Genomic DNA, 11,430 nt, shown 5'->3' on the forward strand with positions numbered 1-11,430 from the left:
CACCTGGATTGCTTTGTAATTAAGACATTCAGCTTCAATGTGTTTATGCTTGCGGCCTCACCTGTGCTGGTTTTCCTTGTCCTCCTGCTGTTTGAGTCGTGTGTGGCGAAACCTCTTACTGGCCAGTGCGGCCTCCATGTCCTCGATCTCCCTGCTCCTCAACTCGCGAATGGCTGAACGGATGAGACGTCTCTCGTCCAGATCCACGGTTCCATCCAACTGGATGCGGACCGCAAAAGGACAAACAGACAGAGCGAATTAATGACTGAGGTGCAGACGTAGCGAGGCGTCACCATTTCAAGCATTTCTGCTTATATACACTCATTCAGCGGTTCTCAAAGTGTGGTACGAGAACCACCAGTGGAATGTGGACAACCTCTAGTGACACGAAAAAGACTGATGGAATTCAACGTTAAAATTATTAGTTTTTTTAAAAAACACTATAGGCAGGGGTCAAAGAGGCCGTTTGCTGTCACATGAAAAACAGACATCTCTTTTGGCAGTCAGTGGTAGCCTGTCAACACATGTAGAGGTGAGTGCTAAAAGAATGGTTGATAGCACTTGAGCTCAGCTGCTCTGTTGAAGGTTTCCTGCTGCCCGTGTCCAGGATGTACCTCGGAGAAACGCCAGGGTTCTCTCTTTATACCAATGTACTTAGTAGATGGGGTTGTTAGCTCAAGCCACACACTATGACAACTCCAATGTGGGGGTTGACGTGTTGCCTCCCCGAATGCAGAGTCAGAGGAGGAGGGATCTCACTAAAGGATGATGAGTGGGTTTTGAGGTCTCACTGTGGTTTGACAAAAATATGCAATAGCAAAGCAGACACTTTCGTGTGCTGTCATTTGTGCCAATTTAGAGTTGTGAAGCAACAAGTGAACACATTCAAAAAAGACAGAAAGAGTTATCAGTATTGTGCTACAATGCCGAGAAGGAGGAGGATAAAAAGGGGGAATGAAGCTGATCTGGACTTTGCCTAAAAATGGGCAGAGGAGGACTGGGTGGGAAAGGGGACAGGTCATTCCTCACATTCCTGCTGACTCACAAGGAAAGAGGTGGTAGTGGATTCTGGAACTGGGGTCAGGTTGCTTTTCATTTAAACAGAAAGCAAATGGTGAGAGAAGACAAGCTTTGACAGCATGTTCCTGTCGCACATTTTATCCAACGTGGCATCTCATACTGTTTATCTAACACCAAGTACATTTTGATTTTCAACAATTTACCCTCATCCCATCCTTCCCATTTAGAAATCTCGGTGAAAGACACCTACTAAGGAAACATTTTGCACGTGTGAGTATGTGTGTAATACCCGAGAGAGCATGACTGCAGACAATGGTGGACAATAGTCTGTCATAATAACAAAACTAGCATGTGTGAGGTAGAAGTTCGCCACACGGCATCCAATCATGAAATAGAACAAAAAGTACAATAGTAAGAGATAGAAAAGACTTGGCTAAATGTTTACCAGGGATTCCAAAGGATTTAATCACAGCCCAAAACCAGAGAAATATGATATGATATTGACATTGGTTAAGATTTCTGAGTTCTGTTTAAATTCAGTACAATGGTGGGATAAATTGCTTATCTGATGCAGGGATGCATTTTTATAGAAGAATGAAGACCATTAAAGTTTGTGCTTATTAAAAACCAAAAGAAGAGCTTGTTTCAATTCAGCAGATTTTGCTTGCCACAAAATGTGACGGAGGGCCAGCTGCGGTTCACAGGCCTCCAGTTTAACATCCATGTGTTTATCCATTTGGTAAATACAATATACATTGCAGTTGCAAACCATTTTAACGGGCAAACCACAAACACTTTGCATTTCAGTCTACTAACGGAATGGAGTCCATTTCTAATCATCAAAATTCAAATACCGGTACCTGAAGTGAAGTTGACGTTTAAACGAGCCAATGAGGGGACGGACTTTAGGTTGAGTTCATTTGGATTGGTTGCAACATTTACAGTTGATGCACTATTGACCTGGCATGAAGCCAAAATATGCAATATTATTTCCTTGAGCGACATCAATACTTTCCCAGTAAAGCAATGATTAACCATGACGGGTGCAAATAAAACACCTCAGACAGGAGCACGTGCCAACAGAAACAAGAGTAGGCATTAAAGAAAAGCAGCGGGAAATAAGTTGCAGGCACAGAGTTCAGATGAAGTAGCCTTTACACAGAGTGGCCCAAGTGTTTCAAAGAAAATGAGAGGAAAATTCTGCTTATATGGCTACAACGCCTTTATGCCGGTTACCAAACCTGAAGGCAATTTTCAGAGTGAAACACTAAAACTCTATAGTACTGTCAGTATGCATGAACAAGTCATTCAGAGAATGAACATAAGAACAGCCGTTACACACAAACAGAACGGCCTTTCACACCTCGTCACTTTCCAGCAGACATGTGACTCAGACCTTTTACTCTAGTGGTCACATACAGTACACACAAACACAAGGATGTGAGCTACTGAAAAAGATCAGCTGTCAGCCCTTTCAGCACCGAATAAGTGAAACAGTTCGACGTGGAGCTACCTGGCGATTCTTGCCAACATATTGACCTTACTCAGTGGGAGCCATTAGAGCAGGTAGAAGGTTGGAAAACAAACAGTGGTGTGGTGTTTGACTGACTAGAGACGAGGCAAACTGAGACAGCGATTGCAGATATTGGAGAAAAATTACAAGTCCTGGTTAGAATAAACCGCGGAAGGAATCATATAACTTCTGTAGTCGAACTAATGCTGGCACATTGTAACATCTTTAACTCTCTAACTGAGCAGCTCAGTCAATCACTGTCAATTAAGGGCCATTTGTGGTTTACTATAATTCCATCCATCTGGCGAAAAGTTCCCGCTCGTAACCTTTTGGACTCGTCTGCACTCTAGGCCACAGAGTGAACTGGATTTCAACATTTGCAAGGTCAGTTTAGCTTACAGAGCCAAATGTAAAATGTGGTCAAATGTGGCAGATGCTGCAAGTTCGCCAAGAAGACAAAATACACAAACTGTACGATTATGTGGGCCTACGATGCACGTTCTAACGACTACCTGTCGCCACAAGGGCGGAAAGAACAGAAAAAGAAACAGACCACTTATTTCAATTACTGTACAAATAGAAAGCAAGTGCTTTACCAGCTGGGCTTTGTCTAAAATGGCACCCATCACGTTTACACCTTTCATTATTCAATGGCTCGCCTCTGCTAAATGGGGATTATGTTTCTGTTTTGTGGGTTCACGCAAACAAAATTTACAGAGAGAGTTTGATAGGATTTGGTGGACAGAAGTAGCCAGAAGCAGTAGATACCGTAAGCTTTTCCATTAGTTTGGCAAATGTAGAAATGTCTGCAGAAATCATTAGTGCAATGTACCTGTACTTCGAAATTAAGGAATCCCATGAAATAGTATAATTTGGATTTCAAAAAATGACATTTTTCTATGAAAGCAGCTATACATTTTCACAAAAATATTGACCTGATGCAAGCAAGCCTTCAGTATATTTTAATCTTTGTGAGGGTTATTATCTAAGTTTACACATGAGCAGCAGATATGAGCGATAGAAAACATGACTAGAAAGTAAAAACATAAGAGGTCGTGTAGAGAGGTACATACTGTATGTCTCTGCCTTTGCTGCTCAGTGTAATTTGACTGAGTCAACAAAATGTAGATAATAATACTATGAGGAGAAGAACGCCATGTAGGGAAAGTTGAAATGTCAGCATTTAAATTTTGTTAGTGCAGAATCCACACATTTTTAATGTAACCTTGTGGGAGCCCTGTCCACACGATTAAAAGTAAGCAGCTCAATGTCTTGGTCTCTTATGCATTAAACATTTCTCCACCACAAATAGGAGGGACTTTCAGCATGCAAATCACACACTAGCACCCTCAAGGTCAACTCTGGTAGACCTTTTGACTCCCCATGTTTGTTAGTAACACCACCTTCATTCATTAATTTGTGAATTATGGCGCAATAAAAATCATCCAGGTGTGTGATCTTGCTGTGTAGGGCAAGACTTGAGCCTTGGAATAATCATTTCCAGAACAGGCGGAGGTTAGAGTGCGTCCAGACAGCAGATGGGATCAGAGAGCTTTTAGCTTTCAGCTTTCTAGTGTCAAGACTTGGAGTCTTGCCTTATAAGGACACACACCACTTGGAGCAAATGGGTTATCGGCTACCCCTATGGACGCTGTCTGAGTGGGGTCGCTGAAATAAGCTCAATTAAGAATACATACAACAATGACTACAAAATAAATATATCACATTCATACACTTCATTTCTTTCAAGGCAGGCCCAACCCCGACGCCAATATTTTCCCCCCTAAATAACCCAGTGAGACTATCATCGAAGCAAGAAGGCAAGTGCACACCCAGTGAAAAACGGGAAAGTCAAGAGATACTAAAGCCCCAAAAGGCAATCTCTTGTATTGAAAAAGGGCGATTGGTCACTTCACAGCTGGAAGATTAACAAAGAAATGAACGAGATTCAATGCTGAACAATACGATAGAACAGCACCTGCTGGGTCTGCATTGTGTGGAAACAAGACTGAACAGGGACTACCTACTAATCAAACATGAAGGAAAAACTGAATCTACACGTTGAAACGTGCTTGCTTTGAATGAAGCGGCACATATAGGAAAGCGAAAAGCACAAGTATAACGACAAAAGGGCCACGCACTATTAATGCAGGGGCCCTAACTAGAAGTTAGAACAGACAGCGACATGGGAAAACACTGTCCCCCTTTCCAGTCCACAGAGCAGAAACAAAGAGGGTCTACATGGTGGAATGTGTGCAACCTCGTGGGGGGGTCACAGGGCATAAATGACATTCTATAGAACATGAATGGATTAATACTCAAATACACTATTTTATCTTCTGTTCTCTTCTCAATTCATTGATATGTCCCTAATTCTAATAAGTAATTTTTTGACTGAAAAAAATGGCTTTAAGCCAAATTTATCAATGCAGTTCTTAATCAATGAGGGGGGGAAAAGATCAATAGAAATCATGCACGAACCAGAAATATTGTCTCCCTGGCTAAATTGCTAAAAATTTAAATGATACAGAATTTCTTGCGTTGGCGGATAAGAAGAGGAGACGTTAGTATCATTTTAAGAGTTTTGCTGAAGACCAGGAAGGAGGCTGCATAGTGGTTCCAGATAAGATACCATTTTCTTGAGTGGTCACCATGTGGGAGCTGCTGCTTCTTTTCATAGAAAGAATTTGCTCATGAAAAGACAGAAATGATTGCTACTCTCAGCAGCAAGTGCATAAAACTAAATTTGAGACATGCTGACCCATGTTTAATAAGAACACCCACTATAAAACTTGCCCAACTGAGCAGATGAGCGAACAAGATATCTCCAGAAGCTCTTAGGATTAGCAAGGGTGAAGTGGAAAATCAAAACATCAACATCCTTTTGATGACTAGTGCAAGATGTGAGGAAATGAGTCTTCCCTTAGGGATTTCTTAAAATCCACATTTATCTCTCCCCACAACATGTTCTCTCCTATTTTATTTCCCAAATCCCAAATAGGATATTATTTAATCCATAAACAAAAACAGAGTTTTAGTGAGTCTCTTTTAAGATATATTCAATCAAATCAACTACAAAGAAGATATTTCATGTTGAAACTTGTTTATTTCTGGAGAAATAAAACATAATCTGACAGTGTTTGTCCTCAAGGGTTTTTACCTGAAACTGTGGTCATAGTTGTGAGAACAGAATTTGATTTTATGTAACTTCGACTAAATGCAGTAACAAAAACACTGCTTGTTATTTTGCCTGTTCTTTTTAGGCAGAGCTGAGAAATTTAGATGGATTTGTATTTTTAAGAACTTCCACAAAAAAAAAAAAACTACCCATAAAGTTAAATTTAAAAAAATTAAACTAACAAATGAGACTTGTTTTATTTAGGATACAATGTGGATCACAAAAACTTATTTTAGAACATTGCTTGACCCTATAGAATGAGAACAGTGTGTGCTTTTGGTCAAACTTGTAATTCACTTATTGTAACAATACAATCACATTAGCAGACTAACAAGACCAATGTGCATCACTGGGACATTTATTTAGTCAGCGGCATGTTTAACTGCCTCATTATTTCACGAGCGAACAATGAAAAACATTAGAATACAAACACATTACAAAACAAATGTGCCTCTTAAATTGTGGAAAGCGAGCTGAACTTTTAGTCAACTCTAGATTGAGAGGAAACGCTAAAATATAGATGGGGAAAGTTGCATTGTTTTAGTGCAATAAACTCCTAGGCTGAAAACTAAATATAGGCTTTGAGGCTTAAACAGTAGAAACGCAACTAAATATGGACATTCACAAAAAGTGGTTTCCTGTTTAATCCAATAAACTCAATGACTTTTTTATCTGTGTGCTGCATATTTAGATGTCAAACTTTTCTTGTTCTGGACTGTCACTGCAGCGGTGAAGATAACTTGTTTCCTTTCAAGGGAAGAAAATGTCTTCACTGACACTTTTCTGCACATTTTAAAGTTCATCACGCAGTAAATACGTTACACTGTTTATGTATTGTTAATAGCCGAGAAATGATGGAAGGTTTACAGACCAAAATAACGACTCATGCACGCTAGAAGATATTTTGCCTGCATGACACTTCTATAACTAACTTTTGTTTCGAAACATTCAGGCTGTTTGAAAAAACATTCTCAAAAGGCTCATTTTATAAGAGTATTAAATTGGCAAAACTTATCTTTAGAAAAAAATATATTGTCTAAGAAGCAAAGACATGAACACTACAGATCATATGTCAAAGTGGCGGCCCGGGGGCCAAATCTGGCCCGCTGCATCATTTTGTGTGGCCCAGGAAAGTAAATCTAGAGTGCCAACTTTCGGTTTAGTATAGATGTATATTAAATGTCCTGATTCTCCCCCTTTTAAATCAATAATTGGAATTTTTAATCCTTTTTTTCTGTTTTTAGTTTTAAAAAAGATAAGAAGAGGCCACCCTCCACACGTATGAGCCTTTATCTCATTCCGAAATACAGTATAATTAGCTTTTTTTTTCTCAAATGTACTTTTCATAAATAATGGTGAGTAAATTGAGACCAATTTATGGAAGCATCAATAAAGTTCCTTATTGTTGTTTCCATGCAGCCTGTTATATAATGCAATGCAATTTGGCTGATTTATGGCTCCCTACTGACCAGGCTGACATTTTTCAACAGGTCCCTTGGGGAGGGGTCTGGGGGGCAGAGACCTGACAAGTATGTTCATTCTTCCACCGTTACTGTGACTGCTAAAAGCACACAAGTGGGGCTTGCAGGGGTCGTAAAATGAAGGCCAGAAAGGTCCTGTGTATCATGGCCCAACATCTTGAAAATTATGGATGCTTCTCGATCACCAGGGAGAGAAGGACGCGAACACAACTGGCAGGGACGATTACAAATCAATGTGCCAGACATTTGTCGTGGGAGAACGACCGGGTAGGCGCTTTGCATAGAAATGCCCCCAAAATGTCAGTCACGGCCCTCTGAAAAGGACTGTCTTCATAACAGGCAGGAAAGCGTCAATCTTCATTCCTGTGGTGTCGTAAGGCAGGTTTGGAGAGGTCATGAAAAGGAGTGTGGAGCACCTGCCAGGTATCGCAAACACTAAAGCACCTGCTCGTCCTACAGGTTTGACTTACATACTAGTTAGTATTCAAAAATGCACCTAACTATTGATCGTTTGCGTTGTCCAAGTGACAAAAACATACAAATCATTTTTCCTTATGTTTTGGACTGTTGTCAACATTAAGAACTGTAAAAAAATTAAAATCAAAAATCTTTTTCAGTATTGGAGTAAGAGAGGAAAAGCCACTTCTTATGAAATCAACATGGTGAGATATCACCGAAAATAAGCAAGTTTTCAATGACAAAAATCCATTTTTGCAACAATTGTTGCTTTGAAAATGTGCCTAACCACCAATATAGTGGGGGAGTTATATGATTTTTTTAACAACTTGGTTAATGCTTTTCAAACTGCACTAGCACTTCTGCTCTAATTCTGCCAACCAGACAGATGACCACACATGCTGTGCCACTGTGGCATAAAATAGGCCACCAACTGCTTCTTTATTTGGTGGATATTCAAATAATTGTGGCTGCTGAGCAAAAAGAAAAATGTTGGTTGCCTGGTTGCCATAGAGGGGATTAGATGCGCAAAATAAAAGGCAACCAGTGCTCTGAATAGATGAGTGACGATGGGATTAGCGGCTTTAGAGAGGCCGCCATATGACCTTCTGACCGCTTACTTCATCAAGTACAGCGCAGGCTGAAAGCGCTGAAAGCGTGCCCTCATTAATAGCTGCTCTGTAAGGAACATTGATCAGTGTCCCTAAACTAGGTCGAGATTCAGGTCTAAAAATTCCTATTCTTTTCCTATTGGCCTTTCCAATGAATTGGACTGCTGCTAATGTTTTTCCAATGTCTGCACATTTTTACTATACTACTACCAGTGTCGTGTGAATGTACCGTGAGCCACGTTGAAAAGTCATAAAAGTCCCATGAGGCCATCGCGAGTGGAAAATGCAGACTCTTATCTTGCTGACCCACAAAGATGGCCATAATTGAGGGAGGGGAACCTTGCTTGCTGATGGGATCTCTCTATGAGGGGTGCAATTACATTATTTTTCCTAATCGGGAATATTAAATTAGATCAATACATTGATCCTCATAATTCAATTTCCCTGAGTATTAACCCAAATCATGGTAATATTAGCCTGTGACACCTGATGTTGGGAAAAAGTCCGACGACATCCAGTCAATCACAGGACACATAGAAACAGAAAACCATTGAATTTCACACAGTCACTGAGCTGGAACTGAACCCTGTACGTAGAAGTCAAGGGATTAAACCACCATCAGGGACTAGGGAGCTGATTCTCCCAGCTAAAATCTCTGGTGAGAACATTGAAGTTCATCCTTATTACTCCCACAGTTCTCCCCTTCTGACTTTTAAAAATAAACTCACAAACTGACTGATCAAAGCACACTGGTCTTTTAATTACAGATATTATAAAGAGGGGGGGGGGGGTGTATGGTAAAGACAGTCCCGTCAGTGACTTATGAGCAACTTGGCAAGATGATTATGGTTCGGAAAAATAACAGATAAGTTAGAAAGGTCAGTAGGACATTACTTTTTTTTTCTTTGTCTCAGAGTAAACAAGACTTTTCACGTCATGTTTAGTGAGACTTAAACAGAGACATATTTCAAAAGAGGCCTTGTGAGACAAATAACTATTTGGAGGTAAAAAAAGAAGAAGAAAGAAATACAGGCATGCACAGCAACAGCTACCTTTTGACAGGTTCAAGTCACAATCTAACACTTGGTTGTCGATGGTACTCTTGTGCACTGTGGCCCAATACAAAATCAGATACCGCTAGACTGTAATCCCACATGGAAACATTTTTAAATTTTAACTAGCTTTCTTCATTTCAACATGCAGTTTACTTGCGACCAAGCATGTTGCAGCTTTATTGCCTGACTCAGTGTTTACATTTTATTTCCCCGACATTCAGCAAACAAGTGGGTAGTTTATACTTAGTTTTAATTTTCCTATATTTCTGGTGGGGGTGGGTTCAACCTATTTCAACATTTCCTTCAATATAATATCTGTCTGCCTCAAACCAAGTGCTTGATTAAATGTTTCACCCTTAATAAGGAATCCACCAAATCTCTCCAAAAATGACAAAAACACCATCGATGTTCACTAATTTGTGAATTCGAGTGTATTTGTATTGTAAGGATTTTCAGTAGACATTTTACATCATTGTACTAATTCACTTTACACATAACTGGTCATTTTAGTTCGTTTTTTTAACACGGCTGGGAGAGAAATAAAATCAAGGGTTAGAATAAGGAAGTGTTCATTACACCATTTGACAAAATGATTTAAATTTTAATAAATCATAGGTCAACAGGTACCAGAATTCCAGAAGAAATTGTGTTTTGGCCTCAGGTGTCAATGGAAGGTGCGCATAAAACTTTTTGAAGGTGGAACTTGCTTCCGTAATTAATATAATGACTATATAGTGTGCGATGGTATGGAAATGACTTTTGGTAAATGTCAGTAATCGAACATGAAACAGTTACAGTAAGTTAATTAATTTTTAGATGTATCATTTACAAATGTTGCATAACGACAGGAGGTGTGGATCTGGGAAATGAATCAGTCTGCCTTAGAATGTTTGACTTGTGCTTCATGTGTCATTCCAAAAATCCTGTTGCACATTTTTCTGCTGCAGGATATAGTTGAGACATGACTCAGAATGTCAAAGACACTATCAATACTGATTCATGACAATTCGTCTGGACAGAAACAATGTACAACAGCAACTTAATGTACTTGGAATGATAAAAAAAATACATTAAGACAACTCAATTTAAACACGAAGGATATAGAACAACTGTACTGTATTTTCTAGACTAAAATATAATCACATTTTACATATGCAGTAGGTTGGAAATACAGTTAGCTGCAACCAAAATTGAAAAAGGTACTATAGAAAATAGATGGCTGGAGGTCAAATCAAAAATGAAATTCATTTATTAGGGTGTTTGGAAAAAAATAGCACCACTATGGTTGATTAGAATAATAATTAAAATAAGTATTTTGTAAGATTGGTGACAGAATGAAATGCAATGATGTGACTGATGGCATAAATACACGTTGACCTACTAAATAATGTCATTTACACTTGACAACATAATAACACACTAAGGTAATTCGGTAAAGAAACAAACGTAGCCAGATATGTGCTTAAAAAGATAATTGACTGCAAATGACTCATTCAACGAAACCAATGACAAATTAAAAACGCACAGCAATTCAGAGAGATTCCACTAGAGGGCAGACGGTGCAATTAACCGGAATAGCTATACTTTTAGTGATATACTTTTGTTGTGTGGTCAGATGCACTAAGCTTTTACCCTCATGAAAGTAAAATGTGTGCCATATTTCATGTCATTTTTTTAAATAATAAACACAAAACGATGTCGCCAAGTGTGTTGGCGTTGTGTACAGATGCTGCGTTTAAGTTAGTATATAAGTACTTACGATCATTCCTCGGGTATAATAGTACTCACCAAAGCTCGGAGAGAAGACTCATCCAAAGTGGCGTAACTTTCCTGTGACATTTTGAAGATGTCGTCTCTTGATGACACTCAGGTGTCAAGCCAAACTGCCAGAATTCAGTCAGGAGACTTCTTGACGCCGTCGTACCACCTGCTCAACTTTGAGGCACAAGTGTCGTTTTCCTCAATTTTTTTCTGCAGGGATGATTTTAAAAATCAGAGATTTGAGGGCATTTTGCAGGGCAGCGTGCCGAGTTGCGAACGAAAGCAGATGAAATCCCTCACCGGGAGACGTTGGTCGCTTTTTGAACTGCACAATCAGAGTGGAAGGTGCAGGCCA

At 39.5% G+C, this 11,430-nt stretch overlaps 1 pseudogene across 1 annotated transcript in view; it reads right to left on the reverse strand.

Annotated features, from left to right (window-relative positions):
* Positions 1-11,356, reverse strand: part of LOC144195093 (smoothelin-like) — a 35,460-nt pseudogene extending 24,104 nt beyond the window's left edge. The window contains exons 1-2 of the transcript XR_013326046.1: positions 11,103-11,356; positions 62-219 (exon numbers count right to left, since the gene is read on the reverse strand). The product of XR_013326046.1 is annotated as a smoothelin-like (transcript). The remainder of the gene's footprint in view (positions 1-61; positions 220-11,102) is intronic.
* Between the last annotated feature and the right edge of the window lie 74 nt (positions 11,357-11,430).

Source organism: Stigmatopora nigra, chromosome 4, assembly GCF_051989575.1.
Source record: "Stigmatopora nigra isolate UIUO_SnigA chromosome 4, RoL_Snig_1.1, whole genome shotgun sequence".
NCBI classification, from domain to species: domain Eukaryota; kingdom Metazoa; phylum Chordata; class Actinopteri; order Syngnathiformes; family Syngnathidae; genus Stigmatopora; species Stigmatopora nigra.